At 41.8% G+C, this 22,867-nt stretch overlaps 1 protein-coding gene across 1 annotated transcript in view; it reads left to right on the forward strand.

Annotated features, from left to right (window-relative positions):
• The first annotated feature begins 1,494 nt into the window (after window positions 1–1,494).
• Window positions 1,495–22,867, forward strand: part of LOC127003709 (juvenile hormone acid O-methyltransferase-like) — a 75,880-nt gene continuing 54,507 nt past the window's right edge. Inside the window, exon 1 of the mRNA XM_050870644.1 lies at window positions 1,495–1,696. The gene's annotated coding sequence lies outside the window, so the exon portion shown is untranslated. The remainder of the gene's footprint in view (window positions 1,697–22,867) is intronic.

The raw sequence follows: 22,867 nt of genomic DNA on the forward strand, positions 1-22,867 counted from the left end.
TATAACACCGTGACTTCCTGGCCAGACTCACCGTTGTTATGAACTACGCTACCAAGATACATAAAACTTTCCGAGATCTCAACGTCTTCCCCACACGCATGAACAGACTGTACTGTGTCATCCAGCAAGCCTCCAAACACCTGACCTTGGTCTTGGCCCAGGAGACGCTCTGTTTTATGTGCCCTTTCGTTTTAATTTTCATTTTTTTTCTTCTAAAAACAAATTGTCCTATCCACTCGTACGCTCATGACTTTACTCGGCACTACTCATCATTTTTAACAGAATATCCTCCCTAATGGAATTACATGACTCTTGAATAGACGTTGTAGAACGCATGGAATTAGATTTTACTTTCTCTTCGTGTCCAATGCCTGTCAGCATCCCCTATTGTATGATAAAACACATTTGTTACCCATTACAATAATCATTCTCGGTTCATCCTTACCTCAAAATTTTAACTGTAAACATCGTATCTCCTCACTCAGTTTCGAAGTTAGATGTTCTGTATTTTCTCCGTCTTAGATGGTATCGATATACAGAGGCCTTGTTCACTCTACAATAAAGTATGCATTTCATGTTTGAGGGATGGGTTATCCACACACAATCCACGTAGACAGAGTGGAGTCAAAGGCTCTTCGTCTCATCAACTCCTTTCCTCTTACTAGCAGTTTTTTTACCTCTTAAATTCATCCGCAACGTTGCTTCTTTTCCTATCTTTCATTGTTATTTCATGCAGACTGCTGTTTTGAACTAGCTAAATGCAGGCCTTAACCCCTCCCGCACACGACTTTGTACTCCTGCTCATCCTTATACTATCCCAAACTCTTATGTAAGAGTTAACCAGAACCTTCATACTTTTATTCCTTCCCCTGGTAAACTCTGGGATATGCTTCCTTCGTCTGTATTTACTCATGCCTACGTATTGAACTCTTTTAAGAGTTCAAACACCTCCCCTCCTGAAATCGACTTCTCTTCTGGCCTCTCGTTCTTCTTTTTCTTGTTGGAGCAGTGTCGAACGGGATTTTTTATTTTTTATTTATTGCCTTTGAGCTGCCTCCCCTGCTGTACTTACGAGGATGTGATTAATCTCCATTCCTTCCTACATTGCTATACCAAGTCCAGCGGTGCAGTTCTGGTCTCTGGTACCCAGAACTTGGAATTCTCAACCTTCTGGATCTTGCAAAATTCACGAGGGAGCTGTCTATGTTCCTAGTACCAGAACCATGGGGACTAACACATAACTCATAGCCAACCCTGTCAGCGTCATTAGTGGTCGCCCAAAACAATGAGCAACAGCAATAATACATTGTAATTTTTTTTGTTAGAATAAACATTGTGCAATGATTCATTGAAAAGCGGGAGGAGTGGCGACGTTACTAAATTTATCACATTTAACAAAAGCTTCAACAATGAAGGGTGTGCCCAGTAAGAAGAGTCAGTCATATAAAGGTTCAGGCAGCTCCGCTCCAGTGTTTAGCTTCCGTTCTTCTTGGGATCAACTCTCTTGGAGGGGTGACGCCTGAATAGGCCAGCAACTGACTTTGTTGTTTGCTGTGCCTTCCCAGTGGAAACCCTCCTCCCTTACGCTTATTTTTTCTCAGCTTTGTCCTCTGAATTGAGAAAACACGAGAGATTCTTACTTATTTTCAATTAAAAAGAACGGGATAATCTTTTTAATATCTTCAATCAATTAAAGGTAAGTCCAATATCTATCTGATGTCTGTCAGTCAGCCAGTCTCTCTCTCTCTCTCTCTCTCTCTCTCTCTCTCTCTCTCTCTCTGTGTGTGTGTGTGTGTGTGTATATATATATATATATATATATATATATATATATATATATATATATATATATATATATATATATATATATATATATACATATATATATATATATATATATATATATATATATATATATATATATATATATAAAAGAGAGCAAATCAATAGAAAGAAACAGATAGTAGGATGGATAGGTGGGGGCATACGCTATTTGCATAACATTACCTCTGGAGGCTGTGACGGGAAATAACGCATTACTCCGAGGACCCAGAGAAAGTATGGCCACAGTGAACCTTCCCAAGGTTTCTCTAGTTACTCATCTATCGACCAGTCGAAAAGGTAGGATGAACAGGTGAATGGACTGCGAGCGAGCTGTCCGGGTCAAGATTCATTCGAATCCAGGACCGCGGATTCGGAGATAGGCGTGCTAACTATTGCGCCACCGATAGTGAGAGATCCAATAAATAAAGAAAAATATAACAGGGAATAGGTAGGTAGACACCTACTGGCACACCCGTTGAGGTACATACGGAAGGCGAGGGGGTGCTGCTAGCCTAACAAAGACCCGTGTCCTCACTTTCCATTTCTCTATTGCCTCATTAATATCAGATAGTAGTTCAGCAGATTCTCTAAAGACAAATCCACTTACTTTCCACACCACACAACATACACGCAACACACCATTTCCTCAAAATTCATCAAAATGAATAATGGCTGTTTAACACAATGCCTCGGGGTCCCCATCTGAGGGAGGGTCACAACTTATTCTCCATCAACTTTTGCAACATTCGCGGTCTTCTCATTAATATCCATTCTCAGGAACAACCTCTAAACCTCACATTTTTTTCCTGATTGGAACGCAGTTTCTGAGGCTACTGACAGTAATCTCTACCCTGCCCCCTTCTATTATATCTACCCTAAATTTTAATCCAAAGCTGGATGTTGCGTCTGCGTACGCAACGACATCCTTTGCTCGTGCCCACGGCTTTCATTCTTCATTCTTCGGAATTCTCTATCTTGACTAAACTAACCTTTGATTATTTGAATTCCAGCGTATAACACCGCTTGATTCACTCTCCCTTTGCAGAAATCTCCATCTTTGGAGCTTTAAATGTTCACCACCAGTTTTGACTTTCATCCTTTTTACTGACCAACATGGTGCTCTTATCAGTGATCTAAAGCAACTGGCTCAGCACCCTACACGTATTCCTGACTGCCTTGGAGAAACGCACAACTTTCTAGACCTATTCCCAACGTGCAATCCTTCAGCTTATTCTGTCAAACTGGTTTATCTATTATGTTCCTTCGATCACATTCTATGCTATCGTTCATGTACGTACAGCCTCTATAAGTCGGTCCAAATTAACCTGGCCAATTTGCACCGAGAAGCCCCTCCCCCAAACTGGCTAAGCTCTGCCCCCCTTTCACCCGATTGGCTGTTCATGACGTCATGTATTGTTTCAGAGACACGTACCAAATAATATGATTGAGATAATCTAGCTAGTTTCATGATTAAAAAATATTCGTAATTTAATTCAATGAGGGCACTCTAATTTAACAATCAATAACATCACCTAAGAAACAAAGTACAATAATAATACTTCCAGTTTTCAAGGGAGAACGGGCCCTTCAAAACAAGTACTGTAGCATTGAAGGCGATAGTAGGCTATCTATAAAGTAATGCACACTTTCCGTCATTATTTCCTACATAGCTCATTCACATAGGCATACTAAATATAATCACAAAAAAAGTATATTCTACAGTAACTTTATACAGGTAGGAATCATTGTATTAAGGAGTAAGTTTTGTATTAGTGTCTTGGAGAGACAGGTGGTGCGTCGTCTGCAGTGCTCTCCGTCACCATCTATCCCGCCAAGCGTAGTACATAGCCTACCATCATAGGCGGATCTAGGGAGGTTTCCTGGGGGGGGTCAAAGAGGATAGGGGCGCTTTGAATTTTTGGTGAGAGAATGAAGGCAAGCCAGTTGGTTTTTGAGATTTTGAAGTATTTTATGTGTTTAAAGCACCATGAGCAAGAGCACCATGAGCAAACCTTTAGAAAATCCTGTGTTTTAACAATGAGTGTTTTCTATTTGATATTTTTTCTTGATATTTTTCACAGAAGATTAGAAATAGTAAAAAAATAGCACTAATCAAAAATATTTGTAAATGAAAATCAATATAACAGTTAATGAAAATTTAAAACATAAATTTTTTTACTTGCAATTTTCATTAATTTTCAATGAGTAATTATTCATGGATTTTTTATACCTGAATGTCCCATTTGAAAATGTTATAGGATGAATGATTATGATAGTTAAGCATTACAATCAATCAGTAAAATCAAAATATACTATAGTAGTAACTAAGAATATGCAGCGGGCACCTGGCACCAAATCCTACAGTTGGCAGCTTATGTACAAATCATTCATATACAATTTGCCCAAAGGAAATTCTTCTAATCAAGAAATATACTGCGCAATCTGGCTTTAATATACTCCTCAAATCTGAATAATGATCTAATAATGGTCAGAAAGATGACGAATTTTGGTGGCTGAAGGGATAATAATAGTAGTATTCGTATTTTTTGTAATTTGCATTAGAAAATGGATAGGGTTTGTTAAATTGTAGACATTAGACTGACTAAGGTTTTCTTTCTCTAATCAGCTAACCGAACTGAGATTAAATTAAAAGCTATTCTGGACTTCTGAGCAAATAGATACAATGAATCTCGTAACTCGTAACATAAGCAAATCCAACTTACCATGCAATCTTACTGATAGAAAATGGTCTCCTTCTCAGAAGACTTGGCTATAATGATAATTTCCAACAGCAGACGCAGAAAACTTATCTCTATTACAGCTTCTGTAGAAGAAGACGATTGCGATGTGTTTGGAGCAGAACAAAGACCTCAATCTCTCTTCGGACAGCGTTGTGCTCGATAGCAGAAACGCATGCAATTAACCTTACTGAACATCCTCCTCTGCCTCACAAATTGACTGAAATTAGAGTCTAAGAAGGGAGTTAGTAAGTCAGCATATTGAAATACAGCTTCCATGCCTTACACTCATTGATTGTTGCCACTGCTGTTGTAGGTTTTTTTTTTTTTGCCAAATCATTGACCAATGCCTCTGCAAATCTTATTAGTTATTCTATGAAATTCTATTGGTTATCTTGCAATGGGCCATATTTGACCGATACAGAGTTGTACATCACTCCATGACTTGTCCTCCACAATACTAGGAATAGAGAGGCTCAGTCGGCAGACAGTTCAGGAAAATCTCAGGGCCTTTCACGAAAATCTCTGGAGCACTGCATACCCCAATTGGGTGTAGACATTAATTCTGTATGATTTAGTGTCTACATGTCTTGGCTGGATACTCCTGTGCTTCAGTAAATGCATCTTCTACCTCAACTCCCATTCTTCCTTCAACTCCCAATTTCTACTTTGGGTCCCAAGGTCCATTTTATCCGTGTTGGGGGAATTATTATTCCAGATCGCCATTTTATATATTATTAGAGTGTCTCCCAGAGTTGAGCCCCCCTGACCCTGGCGCCCACACACCCGTCCTGGCCCAGTACTCATAGGGAGACGCGTGTTGCACTAGCTGGCATGGCGCTTTGTGTTGGCGGCCACTCCTTTCTCCCTCCCTGCAAGGTTGGACTGGTCTGACCGTGGCAGCTTCATGTGTTCAACAATCCCAGCGAAGCGCAGCTCAACTGATTTGGTAATAGTGTTGTCATCTATCACGTTCTTCTAAATTAGATTGTTGGAATTCAAAAACTGCAGATCCTTGACAAAAAATTCAAAATTTGTTCGCTAAACTGGGATAAAAGATTCTTTAGCCTACCATCCCCTCTAAGCCACATACGAAAATTATTCCTTAATATAATCATTCCTACCTGTATGAAGTTACTGTAGAAGATACATTTTATGTGATTATATTTAGTATGCCTATGTGAATAAGCTATGAAGGAAATGATGACGGAAAGTGTGCATTACTTTATAGATAGCCTACTATCGCCGTCAATGCTACATAGCTTGTTTTGAAGGGCCCGTTCTCCCTTGAAAACTGGTAATAGCAGTATTGTACTTTGTTTCTTAGGTGATGTCATTGATTGTTAAATTAGACTGTCGTCATTCAATTCAATTACGAATATTTTTTAATCATGAAAGTAGTTAGATTATCTCAATCATATATATTTGTTAAGGGCCCCATACACGCTCAGGCGGCCTGTCCGGCCTGCGGAAACTGAGCGTTAGGGGTGGGCAGGTACCGGTACCAGTACCGGTACTAACGGTACCAGCTAAACGGTACGGTACCGGTACCAGATTGCTCGGATTTATTTATTGGATTTATTGATAATTCTTCATGTCCGATTTTTTTTTTAGGTTGCTAATAATTATTGTTATTGTTATTAGACTATGATCGAGTACATCCATAATAACTATACATGCTATTTTTTTATCGAAAAAATAAATATTCACTTCATTCAGAGAGAGAGAGAGAGAGAGAGAGAGAGAGAGAGAGAGAGAGAGAGAGAGATCACCACTCAGTGAGCGGACATCTCGGTGATATGGGTACTCGATCATAGTCTAATAACAATAACTATTTATTAGCAACCTAAAAAAGAAAAAGAGTCGGATATCAAGAATTATCCAGTAACTCCAATAAATAAATGAAATAATAAAATAATGGAAACGGGAGCTGTGATGGAAACGGAAAGCAGGACAAAATGGTGGGAACTTGGGGAGACGGTCAGCGGGGCAGTGACTCAGCGTCTCCACACAGGGCCCATTCCGCGCGTGATTCCACATGGAGGCGGGCGAGCGCCGAGCGTCACTAAGATCCAAACGGTACCGCTACTAGCGGCAATGCTCAGTGCCGAGTGATCATGAGGCTTCCCGGCACCCGAGTGATCATGAAGCTTCGCGAAGCTTTTCTTAACAGGAAATTTATTTGGGAATTTCATCAGAAGTCATTAAGATAAAAAAAAATACTCCTTCGGGTACCGGTACCGGTACCGGTACTAACGGTACCTGAGTTTTCGGTACCGGTACTACCGGTACTCAAATTAACGGTTGTTCTTTGATGATGTCACGCTAATAGACGTCACGCTTATAAACAAAATTTGGCCGATCGCATAATATTTTTTTAAATAATCTTTTCACTCTTCTCCTTCCTTATGTGGGTGTCACAGCCTTCATTGTATTTTCCTTTGGGTTTAAATATCCTCCATGACATTCCTACACCTTTCCAAATGCTATAGCCTATCACTCACGCCCTCCTTAACTTTCTATCTGGGGACTGCATAATATTATTCCCCTAAACCTATCAACAGTGGTGTCCCACAGGGTTCTGTCCTATCTCCCACTCTCTTTCTGTTGTTCATTGATGTTCTTCTTTCCAAGACGAACTGTCCTATCCATTCTTACGCCGATGACTCCACTCTGCATTACTCAACTTCCTTTAATAGAAGACCCACTCTACAGGAACTTAACGATTCAAGGCTGGAGGCAACAGAACGCTTAGACTCAAACCTTACCATTATTTCCGATTGGAGCAAGAGGAGCCCCTTCAACGCCTCAAAAACACAGTTTCTCTACCTATCCACTCGACACAATCTTCCAAACAACTATCCCCTATTCTTTGACAACACCCAGCTATCACCTTCTTCAACACTAAACATCCTCGGTCTATCCTTAACTCAAAATCTCAACTGGAAACTTCATATCTCATCTCTTACTAAATCAGCTTCCTCTAGGCTGGGCGTTCTGTACCGTCTCCGCCAGTTCTTCTCCCCCGCACAGTTGCTATCCATTTACAGAAGCCTTGTCCGCCCTCGTATGGAGTATGCATCTCATGTGTGTGGGGGGTCCACTCACACAGCTCTCCTTGACAGAGTGGAGTCAAAGGCTCTTCGTCTCATCACTCCTCCTCATACTGATAGTCTTCTACCTCTCAAATTCCGCCGCCATGTTGCCTCTTTTTCTATCTTCTATGGATATATTCATGCTGACTGTTTTTCTGAACTTGCTAACTGCATGCCTCCCCCCCTCCCGCGGCCTCGCTGCACACGACTTTCTGCTCATGCTCATCCCTATACTGTCCAAACCCCTTATGCAAGAGTCAACCAGCATCTTCACTCTTTCATCCCTCACGCTGGTAAACTCTGGAACAATCTTCCTTCATCTGTATTTCCTCATGCCTACGACTTGAACTCTTTCAAGAGGAGGGTATCAGGACACCTCTCCTCCCGAAATTGACCTCTCTTTTTGGACACTCCTTTGACCTCTATTCAGGAGCAGTGAGTAGCGGGCTTATTTTATATTTTTCTTTACGCCCTTGAACTGTCTCCTTAGCTGTACAAAAAAAAAAAAAAAAAGTACCTACTACTTCTTTCACCAGGGCTCCCATTTTTTGGGGAAATTACACTAGATTAGGAAATTTCATCAATTTTAGTGATAAATCTAGGGAAACTGGCAAAATTGGGGAAATCTAGGGAAATCTTGGATCAGTATTAGAAAAAAAAAATCTAAATTTGTGGAGTCCATGATTTTTTTGGCGTAAACTAAGTATAAATATACTACTGCAACTCATATTAAAATACTTTATGATCTCCTACACACCATATTGTTCCTGCAGGCCTACCTATTGACTGCTTTGGCTTCCCCTCGTCTTAATAGTTGATAATATGATTTGGAGTACAGCAGTCAAACCTTTCTATAGTGCCTTTCAAGTTATCATTGCTCAGTGAAATCATCCAGGGTCACTCAGATAAAAACTGTCATACTGTCATTACAAATCAATAAAGGGTTGATGTACATGTAGCTACACCCATTCTGTGATGATGAAGATGATAGTCAGTGGAAATAAGGCCAGTATTTTTTTTTTTCTTACTAAAGTATAAGTAATCAATATGTTGCACCCATTCAGTGATGGATGAAGATGATGTGGAAATAAGGCCAGGATTTTTTTTCTTTTCTTACCAAAGCATAGTTAATCTACATGTTACACCCGGCCATTCAGTGATGGATGATGATGCAAGTCAGTGGAAATAAGGCCAGCATATTTCATTTTTATCTTACCAAAGCATAGTTAACCTACATGTTACACCCATTCAGTGATGGATGAAGATGATAGTCAGTGGAAATAAGGCCAGGATTTTATTTTTTTTCTTACCAAAGCATAGTTAATCTACATGTTACACCCATTCAGTGATGGATGAAGATAATAGTCAGTGGAAATAGGCCCAGGATTTTATTTTTTTCTTACCAAAGCATAGTTAATCTACATGTTACACCCATTCAGTGATGGATGAAGATAATAGTCAGTGGAAATAGGCCCAGGATTTTATTTTTTTCTTACCAAAGCATAATGCCAAATTATCAAACATTAATTTCATACCTAGGTAATGTGTAATTACAATGTTTATATATTTCTCACTTTTTTCAATATAGGCATAACATGTAAGCTGTTACTATATCATAGTAGTTATCCTTTCTCTAGTGTCCAAATAGGCATATTTTTTTCCTATATCTACAAAGTATACTGGTCTATAGTTTTGCTAAAAGATGTCACTGATACGCTGATTTGTGATGGTCTAATGGAAACAGAAAATTATATTTTTGATTTGAACATATTTATTTCAGTGTTCCTAGGTAACTAGTTACATTATAAAAATATATACTGTTTTATGCACTTTGATAAATAGTAGCAAGAATAACAAGTAAAAAGAGCTGGCACACATTGAGGCCGTGTTGTATAATTCTGCGGAAATTGTGACCAATCTAGGGAAATTTTGACATCTATCTGGGGAAATCCTGGACTTGCAAAGTGGGACCCCTGTCTTTCACACTTCACTTGACATCATATATGCTGCTACTCCATATCACTTGTGCCTTCTGGCATTAATTTCTAAACTCTTAAATTACAATTTTCTCGCTCCTCACCCTCAAAACCCCTCTGGTCAATCTCTTACTGCCCTTGTTCACATAATTAATGTCTCTGCTAGAGTGTTCGCCTCGCGCCCAAGTAGCCTGAGTTCAATCCTTTGCCAAGGTAGTTTTTTAGTGAGATTGGTAGCACCTCGTTAACACTACCAGAATTATAAGGCCTTAGATGATGCTTAGCTCGGGGGATTATTTAATCACCTTTTTTAATCAAACACATAATATCCTAACTCTAGTAGCCATTGCATTGTACCCACCCCACATGATTGTTCCTAAGATTTTCATCTGTATGTCTTTTACTTCTAATTAAACCAAACACCATATCAATAAAACAGGCATTAACCAATCATGAACCCCCTCAAAATGGTTCATCCATAAGTGGGGACACATAACAATTATGAAATTAATGCCTAATGTAACAAATGTTATGACCTGGTAAACTGGCCATTAATACATGAATAGAAAGGAAGAAAAATTTACATGTACTTTAGACAGTAATCAATCAAAGGTTCTTGGCTTCTTTACTTTAATGCTTAAACGAAATCAAGAACTGTCATGTGGAATAATGGATCAAAAAAAACACAATGAGGTGGTTTGGTCATGAACAATAGATGGAATATTTTCATCATTATCCTCCAACCCCGCCATACTTCTTCTCATAAGGGAGGCACACGTGTGGCGGAATTCTACCGTAGCAGATGTAAACCAGTCTCTATGATTAGTTCTTGGAATAGTTTAGGGTCACGGCGATGATAAGATCCAGTGACCCCTGATGATGTCGGGCGCCAGAATCGGCGGACTGTCTGCAGGGCCTTCCCACACCCTGTTAGGTAGTGACCACAGCCTTTGTAAAGGCTTGCTCCCTCAGGACAACCGACTGGAAAAAAAAAAAAGGCGCAACAAAACAGCAATACATGGAATACCTGAAGTAGTAATATGGGTGATATGGGGGATCATAAAACAGAGGTCCACCCTATCTCTTGGACACTACCCAGGCTCTCTCCAAGAAGTCTTTTACCCCCTCTATAGACCTACTGGTCCCTGCTTGGAAAATATTTAGACCTAGCAAAAATTCCATCGCTCTTTTTACGTTTCCCTCCAGCATTCTGTCCCATGCTTCTGTTCCTATCTCCTGTGTCATTATTTCTACTATCTTCACCCTTTCTCTTTCATACCTTGGACACTCAAGTAGCATATGCTCTATTGTCTCGTCAACACACGTACGGCATTCCTTGCTTCCCCCATTGGCCCAACTATATGTCCCACTATTTACCTCTAAGGATTTGTTCCTGGCCTTGAAGAACAACACACTCCCCAGGCTACCATCATAGAAAGCCTCACACTTTGGTTTGGTCTCCCACTTATACCACTCTAGTGAGCTCTTCTCCCAAACCCTCTGACTCCAAGCTTCCTTGACCTTCTCCTGAACACTATCATTTAATTTGTGCTTCACTTCCTTTTCATCCAACCATATCATTATCAAAGAGAAAGTGAAACCCTCCAACCCATATTTCTTCTCCCACTGTATGCAAGTTTTATTCCACTTCGTCCCCTGACCTGTCCATTCATAAATCCTTCCAGCCCACCTGTTCTCATTCATCTTTCATAGCCATACTTTGTACCTTAATACTGCTTTTCCTATTCTTTCCTCGAAGGTGCTCCATCCTACCTCGCCTCGAACTACATCTACTGCTGTATACTTGTTGGCACCTAGCGCCAGCCTGCCCACTCTATTTTGTACTACCTCTAGTTTATCTAGCTCTTTGGCTGTCCACCTCATGCCTTCTAAACCATACATGAGGCCTGGTACTGCCATGCCCTTCCATATCCCCCTAATTACCTCATATCCGTTTGCTCTACATCAAGCCACACTTCCTAACATTCCTACCCACTGGTTTGCCCTAGAAATTCTGTCTTGCTTTGTCTTATCTGTTCCATTCTCATCTACTATTATTCCCTCTTGAGCTTGTGTGTCCTGTGCTTATCTCTCCTAGCGCCCAGGGCCCGGATCCAAAGAGAAGGCTGCTTACCGACATCGCTATCCATACCGAGCGTTTGCCCGGACGACATCGCTAAATTCAGATCCAAAGAGGAGACTTAACGATATCGCTCGGGCCTCGCTACTGCAGAAAGCCAACTGATTGGGTAACCGCCACGATGATGTCATCAGACTCGACAACCAATCGCAGCAAGTCTTAGAAAAATTTTCAGCCAATCATACGGCTGCATTCCTCACCTGTGGCGGCCAACGTTGCCAGACTGTCGTACTCAGCCGCTTATATTTCCGAGTTCCTACCCCAAAACGGTCTTCTGGGCTGCAATAACGAAACTCATTTATAGTTATCGTTAAAAGAGTTAGATCCTGATGTTTCTTGGCAATAGTTAGGCAACTTAGGCGCTAGAAACCGGTAAATACTATGCTCAGAGTACGATAATCCTCACCTTACACACGGCAGGAAAGTACTTTTACCCAGAAAATGGCTCAACCACTGAGGAAAATGCGGCGGCCGAGGCTCAGTGAGTCTGAGCTGCTGACAATAGTTAAGGAGGTGGAGAAGAGAGAGGCAGTCATCACGGGGAAACATAAATATACGGAATATAACGGGAGAAGCGGTTAGCTTGGCAGCAAGTCGTCCTCAGCCTCTTATGGTTGCCGATTTCCGACACGAAAACTCTCTCCTGGGCCCCGATAACTGGATTCATACATTGTTATATTCATGATGATTAATTATTAGTGCTACTGGGCAATAGTTAAGGGTCAGAAACCGGTAAATACGATACTGAGTACGACAATCTGGCAATGGTGCTCAGAGATGCCAGATTTTCTTGTGACAGTGACACTCTTTACCGGGGAGGGGGCCGGGGCACGGGCCGGGGTGGAGGTAAGCAGCAGCGAGGCAGCGCTTGTGTTGATATTTAAGTCATGTGCAGTGTGTACAGATCATCATTTTATAATTGATTTTGCTCTGTGTACTCTAAAACCTATATTTAATGCTAAAAAATCATAAATAAGTTTATCATGATGAACTTTGCTACGTTTACGAGGGGTCTGGGGCTCTCGTTAAGTTAAACACGCTGTGAAGTCATAGTTTAGCTTCTTGGATGCCATTAACGAATGTTTACATCGGTATCTCAGTTAGCGAGATCGCTAACGCTTCTTGGATTCCGCGCCAGGTGTTTCCCTCATCCGTTACTTCTGCATTTACCGCTAATACCTGGCTTTTCTCAATACTAAGCTTCATATTGAAATCCCGCCCATACTCCGCTACCACATTCAACATGTGCAACAGTTCCACACTATCCTCACTCATAATAACTATTAGTTATGTCATTTGCATACAAGAGACATCCTAGTATGTCACTCCCCACCCTTATCCCATATCCTGTCTTCCATATCCTTTCAGCTAGCTCTTCAGTGTACAGTCCAAACAGTAGTGGGGACAGCACACATCCTTGCCTAACCGTTCTACGGCTATTGACCCATTCTGTCTCAAAATCCCCGAGGTTATATATTGCCCAAATGTGTTCGTACATACTATTTATTATCCCTACTGCCTTCTCGGCCACTCCTACCTTAGTCAACACTCGGCTTAACAAACCTCTATTTACTCCATCATAAGACATTTCTATGTCAAGGAAAGTAAGGTATACGTATACACCTTCCCACCCGTTCCTTTCAGTTTTTCAAACACTGAATTCACAAACATGTTATCCTCACCCCTTCTCATCATCATCATCATCATTTCGCTTAACGTCCGTTTTCACTCTTCATGATTGGTTGAACGGTTTATGGCTCATAAATCGAGCCATTCATTATCAGTTTTTGGCGCAAGATTTTCCGGGGGCATGCCCTTACACACCCAACCACCTATTATAAGTGGTGGCCCTAGCCTTTGCCTGAACGAAAAAGGCAAACCCTACAAGGCAACAGGGGGCTATGAGGTTTACCATCTGTTATTTCACTCACAGCTAGACTGGATGGCCATTGACTCTAATATACGTGAGTTCATCTGCCCTTAGAATGGTCTCGTTTTTAATCCACTGGGTGTCCAGCACACCCTCCTCGCTGGTCCAAAACAAAACCAGTGGGGTTGCCGGTTTAGTCGCCGACTACCCGACCATGCGGGTGGTTGTACTGGGTTACATGTTACCAGTAGCAGAGCACTACCTTATCTGCCCTCACCAGACAGACATCCTCATCCTCACCCTTTCTATCTTTCCGAAACCCATTTTGTTCCTCATCCATTACCCTGTTTCTATTGCAAAATTTGCTCAGCTGATCACTAAGTAGCCCACTAAATTCTTTCCTATAGTGTCTGTAACTGCTATCGGACGGTAGTTTTTGAACTCTTTCCTACTCAAGATTTGCCCCCTTATGTGCAACAGTCACCCTACTCTCGTTCCATCTTCCCGGCACTTTTCCTTCTTTCCAAATCTTCCTAAACAACCTATACAGACCCTCTATCATACCTGGCCCCCTTCTTTATAAAACTTATTTGGAATTTCATCCCTCCCTGCAGCTGTTATATTTTTTAGTTTTGACATATTTCCTGATTTCATCTCTATTGAAGCACTCACCCATATTTTCAAATATTTTCCTATTACTTTCTAAGCGTACCTTAATTACCTCCCCCAACTCATCTGGTTCTGTCATCCCTCCTATTTCCTCCCAAAATGCCTTTATTTCTCTTTGTATTCCTTACGTACCTTTCACCACTCTATTTTCCACTAATATTTCTTCTACTTTGGACTGCTCTCTCTGTTTCTGTACTAATCTTCCTAATGAGTTGCCTTACCTTCCTTTGCCCACACCTATATTGTTCCCATGTGTCCCCATACTCTACTATCCCTACCCGCCACTGATTTGCTTCCTCAGTCTCCTTTTTTTTTTTTTTACAGCAAGGAGACAGTTCAAGGGCACAAAAGCAAACATTAATGAAAAAAAGCCCGCTACTCACTGCTCCTAAAAAGAATCCAAAGAGGTGGTTTGGGAGGAGAGGTCTGATACCCTCCTCTTGAAAGAGTTCAAGTCGTAGGCAGGAGGAAATACAGATGAAGGAAGATTGTTCCAGAGTTTACCAGCGTGGGATGAAAGAGTGAAGATGATGGTTAACTCTTGCATAAGGGGTTGGACAGTATAGGGATGAGCATGAGTAGAAAGTCGAGTGCAGCGGGGGGGGAGGCATGCAGTTAGCAAGTTCAGAAGAGCAGTCAGCGTGGAAATATCGATAGAAGATAGAAAGAGAGGCAACATTGCGGCGGAATTTAAGAGGTAGAAGACTATCAGTATGAGGAGGAGAGCTGATGAGACGAGCCTTAGCCCACTCTGTCCAGAAGAGCTGTGTGGGAGCCCCCACACATGAGATGCATACTCCATACGAGGGCGGACAAGGCCCTGTATATGGACAGCAACTGTGCAGGGAGAAGAACTGGAGACGGTACAAACGCCCAGCCTCGAGGAAGCTGATTTAGTAAGAGATGAGATATGAAGTTTCCAGTTGAGATTTTGAGTTAAGGATAGACCGAGACTGTTTAGTGTTGAGGAAGGTGATAGCTGTGTATTGTCAAATAATAGGGGATAGTTGTTTGGAAGATTGTGTCGAGTGGATAGGTGGAGAAACTGTGTTTTTGAGGCGTTGAGGACACCAGGTTCTTCTTGCCCCAATCGGAAATAATAGTAGGTCTGAGGCTGTTCTGCAGTCTCCAGCCTTGAGTCGTTATTAAAAGAAGTTGAATAATGCAGGAATCATCGGCGTAGGAATGGATAGGACAGTTCGTTTTGGAAAGAAGATCATCAATGAACAACAGAAATAGAGTGGGAGATAGGACAGAACCCTGTGGGACACCACTGTTAATAGATTTAGGAGAAGAACAGTGACCGTCTACCACGGCAGAAATAGAACGGTCAGAAAGGAAACTGGAGATAAAGGTACAGAGAGAAGGATAGAAACCGTAGGAGGGTAGTTTTGAAAGCAAAGATTTGTGCCAGACCCTATCAAAAGCTTTTGATATGTCCAGCGCAATAGCAAAAGTTTCACCGAAACGGCTAAGAGAGGATGACCAAGAGTCAGTTAAGAAGGCTAGGAGATCACCAGTAGAACGCTCTTGCGGAACCCATACTGGCGATCAGATAGAAGGTCAGAAGTGGAAAGGTGCTTTTGAATCTTCCGGTTAAGGATTGATTCAAAAGCTTTAGATAGACAAGAAAGTAAAGCAATAGGACGGTAGTTTGAGGGATTGGAGCGGTCACCCTTCTTAGGTATAGGCTGTATGAAGGCATACTTCCAGCAAGAAGGAAAGGTAGATGTTGACAGGCAGAGGCGAAAGAGTTTGACCAGGCAGGGTGACAGCACGGAGGCACAGTTTTTAAGGACAATAGGAGGCACTCTTGTTCAAATCTTTACTACCCTTGTTCACATCATCGTTTTACCACCTCTTGCGATGTTTCCTACCCCTTCCTTACTTTTGTTTTCCTAGCCTTCTCTTGGCTACCTCACACGCTATCATCCCCAGGTGTAATGTTTACCTTTGTTGGGTTGATGATGTTGAGTGGCGAGAAAGGATGAGGTGGGCCGCGGCGATCTAGTCCCTCACATGAGCCCTAGCTAGTATCGTCCTGTGAGGGCTTCACAGGAGCCTCACCTGCCCCGTCTTCCTGAGAAAGGCGCAGGTGAGGCTTCTGTGAGGGCTTCACAGGAACCTCACCTGCCCCGTTTTCTTGAGGAAGGCGCAGGTGAGGCTCCTGTGAGGGCTTCACAGTAGCCTCAACTGCGCCGTCTTCCTGAGGAAGGCGCAGGTGAGGCTCCTGCGAGTGTGAGGGCTTCACAGCGCGTCAGCTGCCCCGTCCAGGGTTTTGTTTATAAGCGTAGGGAAATGCAATGTTTATAAACGTGACGCCATCACGGAAGGTGGCAAGGAACAATCAATCACAAGCCCGCTGCTGGATAGCCAATCAAAGACGTCGGGCGCCAGCATCGGCGGACTGTCTGCAGGGCCTTCCGAGCTGGTATGGGACGTTGAGGCAGCCTGTGCAGACCGCCGGAAAGGCTACCGCACGAACCTGTAGCTGAAAGGCGCCGGATCCAAAGAGAAGGCTGCTTACCGACATCGGTATGGTTACCGAGCGTTTGCCCGGACGACATCGCTAAATTCAGATCCAAAGAGGAGACTTCACGATATCGCTCGGGCCTCGCTACTGCAGAAAGCCAACTGATTGGGTAAGCGCCACGATGATGTCATCAGACTCGACAGCCAATCACAGCAATTCTTTGAAAAACTTTCAGCCAATCATACGGCTGCGTTCCTCAGCTGTGGCAGCCAACGTTGCCAGATTGTCGTACTCAAAAGCTTATATTTCCGACTTCCTACCCCAAAACGGTCTTCTGGGCTCCAATAACGAAACTCATTTATAGATATCGTTAAAAGTTAGATCCTGATGTTTCTTGGCAATAGTTAGTCAACTTAGGCGTCAGAAACCGGTAAATACTATGCTCTGAGTACGATAACCCTCACATTACACACGGCAGGAAAGTACTTTTACTCAGAAAATGGTTGAACAATTAAGGAAAATGCGGCGGCCGAGGTTCAATGAGTCTGAACTGCTGACAGTGGTTAAGGAGGTGGAGAAGAGAGAGGCAGTCACACAAGTTGTCCTCAGCCTCTTATGGTTGCCGATTTCCGACACGAAAACTCTCTCCTGGGCCCCGATAACTGGATTCATATATTGTTATAGTCATAATAATTAATTATTAGTTTTTCTGGGCAACAGTTAAGGGTCAGAAACCGGTAAATACGATGCTCTGAGTACGACAATCTGGGAATGATGCTTAGAGATGCTAGATTTTCTTGTGACATTTTCTTTGCCGGGGAGGGGAGTGAAAGTGAGCAGCAGCGAGGCAGCGCTTGTGTTGATATTTTAGTCGTGTGCAGTGTGTACAGATCATCATTTTATAATTGAATTTGCTCTGTGTACTCTAAAACCTATATTTAATGATAAAAATCACAAATAAGTTTATCATGATGAACTTCGCTACGTTTACGAGTGGTCTGGGGCTCTCGTTAAGTTAACCACGCTGTGACGTCATAGTTTAGCTTCTTGGATGCCATTAACGAATGTTTACATCGGTATCTCAGTTAGCGAGATCGCTAACGCTTCTTGGATCCAGCGCCTGGGGTTGGCTCTGTCCGGCCAGCGTCCGGTTCAGGCCTGTTTGAGCGTGTATGGGCACATGAGGCGGTCTTGACTCTTGAGGCCACATCTCTCAGTACAGCACTCGGCAGCTTACCGTGAACATGTCTGCCGCACTGAGCACCAGCTGTACCACTGAAGAAGAGAGGCGATTTTGGAGCGAATTCATTGATATATACAGGCGAAATCCATGCCTTCAGATCTTCATAATTATGCTTGACCCGTTGCCAGCAAGCGGAGTGTAGCTGTCAGACTCTCATGAAGTGATATGGCCTTGCGCATGCATGTATCTTGCTTCTTAATGAAAGGATTTAATTACTAGAGACAGCAGCGTTATAGGTTTGTTCGTCCATCTTGAGATATTGAACCAGTCTTCTGACTGTAGTCTCAGCTCCTCCAGTAACTTCATATGTGACAGTCCATCCCTTTTCAGCAGCCACTCCTTGATCCATACTTTCTTCTTTCTCCTCTTCTTGGTCTTCTGTAATAACTTGTAGGTTACTGCAACAGCTGCAAAGGACTTGATCTTCACTCCGAGGTGTCTCGCTAGAACTGAGCTGTTGCCTTGAGGCAGGAATGAATAGTGTGTGGGTGACACAAGCCGGCCTGAATTCAACCGGTCGGATAGGCCGCCTGAGCGTGTATGGGGTCCTTTACATGTCTTTGAAACAATACACGACGTCATGAACAGCCAATCCGGCGAAAGGGGGGCGGAGGTTAGCCAGTATGGGGGAGGGGCTTCTCGGTGCTAATTGGCCAAGTTAAATTTCCTTCGCATTTCCCTTCAGGTCGGTGGTATTACCTGAGGAGGTACTTTTGTGATTTCCCGTGAATGATTTGTGCTTCCAGGAGAGACCCCTTTGTGTGTGGTTAGCAAATTACTGAGGTGATTGTCTCTGGAATAAAGGCACACGTTCCACGTACTTTCTTTACTCCTCGGGCAAAAAAGTCCTGGTTCAATCAAACTTGTTCTCGTGTTGTAAAAGATAGAGAGCCAGCTCATAAAAGGTACCTTAGACTTCGTAGTCCTGCTAAACATGATCTTATTTGCCCGGAATCGTGCTGAATCTATTCCTCGACTCACCAAAAATTCGTTCATTAGTAGAGAGTATTAAAACCTTGATTTTTCTTATTCTTCCAGACACTTATGGCACCTTGTCAAAAATATCTCTAACAATTTTACGGCTTCATCTTTATTATTTCTACTTGGTCCCGATGCACAGCTGTTACATTTTTCTCTAAAGCTGAACTATTCGCTCAAACATTTTATAAAAGTTACACTCTGCGGACGTTGAAGGGATTTTTCTTCCTAATCATCCCCCCTCCAACTTTTCAGAACGAGGTTTCCTATGCTCTCTCTGGCCTCATTCCTTAGAAGACTTATGGACCCGATGGAATGTCTCCTATTGTCCTTAACATTTCAGGGGACGGATGACGTTGTGGAACGTGATGAGTGTGATGGACTCAAAGAACCCAGGTGAAGTTGTAAAATGTCATTCGAATTTTCGCCGGATTTTGAGTTCATCAGGAAGCTCTAATTGTCTAATTCTACGTATAATACAGTAAATGGTAGTAGATTCCACCTTAGGTGTAGTGTCTATATGGAAAATGAGGTTCGCCTCGTCCTAGTGTTTGCCTGAGACCATTGGCCTGGGTCGACAAAATACGAAAGATAAAGCTTTGTTTCTGTTTAAAGTCATAGAATTAGCATGCTTGCCTATTTTTCGTCAGATTCTGAGTTTTAAAGATACCCACTATATGAGAAAAACATACAGCCGACACGATAAGGCTTAGTTTTTGGTCAGACGCAACAATGTAAGAAAACGCTCATTTCCCCGTCATACACCACAATATAATAAGGGATTTATCGCCTTCATCGCGTCGTTGAGGGCAAATTACATAAAAAGGGGTGGTGGGGGTGGACAAGAAAGCAAAAAAAGATTTGATGGTAGAAGGGAAGATATGAGCGAGATAAGACTGAGGGAGGAAAATAGCCTACTACTGCTATAGCAACTTCCTTACTCGGATGAGTTACTGCTACTTCTACTACTACAACTACTACTACTACTACTACTACTTCAACAACTGATAATAATAACAATAATAGTGATAGATATAACGGGAAAAGCTCTCTCTCTCTCTCTCTCTCTCTCTCTCTCTCTCTCACACACACACACACACACACACACACACACATCAATATTTTAACTTGTAACTTCAATCCTATTAGGCTAGCTTTCCATGTTTTTACTCATCCCGCAACATTTTCATATATTTCTCTACAATAATTTAACGTGGGAGACGGTGTGTGTGTGTGTGTGTAATCACTAACGCCTAACAGTGGATGGGTGGAAAATACGGAAAGCCGAATAGGGTCGAAGTAATGAAATGTGTGCGTGTGTGTGAGAGAGAGAGAGAGAGAGAGAGAGAGAGAGAGAGAGAGAGAGAGAGAGTTTTCAAGAGTAGTTTATCAATTAATAGCTTCTGTATATAGCGAGATAACTTATGATAATATTCATTTATTATTTATTATAAATTATGGTACAGCACTTCAAAATTACTCTCTCTCTCTCTCTCTCTCTCTCTCTCTCTCTCTCTCTCTCTCGTTAACATAATGTAGAGAAAAAAAAATATAGTTATGAGATTAGTAAAAACACCGAGATAGGTTAATAGGCTTGAAGTAAAAAAGTGTGTGTGTGTGAGAGAGAGAGAGAGATAATTTTTTTCAGGACTAGGCTATAAATAGTTTCTTATGTAGCAACATAACCCACCGTTATATTCCTTTATTACTGTTTATATATTGTACAGCTTTGGTCGTTTTAATATTGGATGCTGAACGATATAAAACAACAAATATAACAGTAGGCTATCTCGTTCAATAAACTAAATACTGATCGCCTACTCCTGCATAAAAAAAATTGTCGCATTTGTGAATTAGTGAACATAGTACATTTACTTCTAATACACCACACAGTCGTGGATAGAGTGGTGATGTTATAATTAAGTAGGCTAAGCAGGATAGAAAACCCCTGCCTTGGTTATGCGCTCTCAGGAGAGGCACCCACCGCCACGAGAGAGCGAGTGTGTGTGTGTTCGTGCGTGTGTTTGAGACAGCAGCGCATGCACACAACTATGTCGCGTTTCCTCCTGGTACACCACCACCGGGCACCCTGCGTTCAGTCGTTCGACTGCCAACACAGAGAGAAATAGAATAAAACTTCAAATGGCGATAAACTAACACTCAGTCAGTGAGATTTTAGAGAAATTCTTTGGTAGCGTGGAAACTTATTATGATAGGACGTGAAGTAATTAATTTCTTATGTGCCGTCCGGCCAATCTACCGTAACTTTGAACTACTAAGGAAAGGGATAATTGAAAGGAGACAATAATATAATTAAAGATTTACTAAGATGAATTTACAAAACTGGGTAATAATACAAAATAGAATGATAAAACCTTGAACTAGGAATACTTAACCACAAAGAAGAATAGCCTCGAAGTAGGTCTACTCTACTAGGTCGCTCTTATAGTCTAGGAGCCACATAGAAGGTGACCGTGGCACGGAAGTGTGTACAACTGTTCTTTTCATAAAATGATTTTCTGGTGTCTAGGGCTTATTTCTAGGTTGGATAACGCATATCTGGTATGGGGAGATTTTCTCCAAAATGGCTGCCAAGATGGCCGCCGGGCCCAAATTGACCAACATCGAAAACTCTCTGTATCTCGAGAACGGTTGTTTCTAGCTAAAAACTACAGAGAACTGAATTTGTTCAAAACACTTTTTTACACTGTCTGGGACCACTTTCATCATGATTCGCTTCTTATATTTTTTGTACTGTGAATTAATCCCAAATTGAATACCATATTTTGCAGGATTTCAATGCAAACTTCAATATATTTGTAAGGACAGGTAAAGAAAAGTCTAAAGTGTTTTCCTATTGGAGCACTTTTCTTTATGAGCTCTTCCCTATACTGAGGGACATTATAAGAGTCGACAGAGAGGAGAAGTGGGAGCTCCATAGGTCTGCATTTCAAAGAGCCTTACTATTATTTTTATCGGCGTCGCAGACGCCGAGCAACATATTGTCCATCTTAGTGTTGTTGTTGTTGTTGTTCTCTTCAAGTTGTTTTCCTGGCTTACCCATGCATTATAGACATTGTATAATAATAATTGTTAGCCGTTAGTAACCCGTTTGTAACCGTTAGTTAGTCGTTAGTTATTAGAGCCTGATGGTCGGCCCCATCCCGTTGTGGCGCAGGCAAGTGTTTATAGTGGCGCCATCTTTACGTTTCAACATTTTCATGAGTTGCATAATATAAATTGTTGGGGGGTGTTGGAGGGTCATGCGACCCCGATTTAGCACAGTTTTTGTGCTATTAACTGTTCTTTGGCAAGATAAATTTTTGCAAGATGGGGCTCAGTTTACTATGAAGATTGCTTGAAGCGGGAAGAAAGCCATCCTAGTGTCTTTGAGTTATTTGTGAGAGGTGGATTTGTAGTTCAGCATGGAGAGAAAAATTTTAGTAGTGTCGGTATGGATCAATGATTGGAGATGTGCTACAACAAGCCTGCAAAAGGACAAGGTGGCATAATTGGTATGACAAGAAGAAAAGAAGCTGTAGCTCTTCAAGACATAATCAATCATGATACATATTCAATAAACATGCTCCATAGAAAAAATTATGGAATAACTGCAAAGAATGAGTATGTCCTGCATCACGAGTTTTCGGACATTTTAACATAGAAGGATAATCAGTGTGTCATGAAAATGGTTAATTTTATTACTGATAGGTATAACCCATTTGTTCTAACAGACCAGGAACGAGTTATTAACTTTGCAACAGGGAAGCACTTGCCAGAAGCAAAGGTACATAGAATTTAATATGAAATGCATCACTGAAGGACGTAAGCAGTATAATAACTTTCGTGATCAAGTTTTCA

Source organism: Eriocheir sinensis, chromosome 26, assembly GCF_024679095.1.
Source record: "Eriocheir sinensis breed Jianghai 21 chromosome 26, ASM2467909v1, whole genome shotgun sequence".
Taxonomy (NCBI): Eukaryota; Metazoa; Arthropoda; class Malacostraca; order Decapoda; family Varunidae; genus Eriocheir; species Eriocheir sinensis.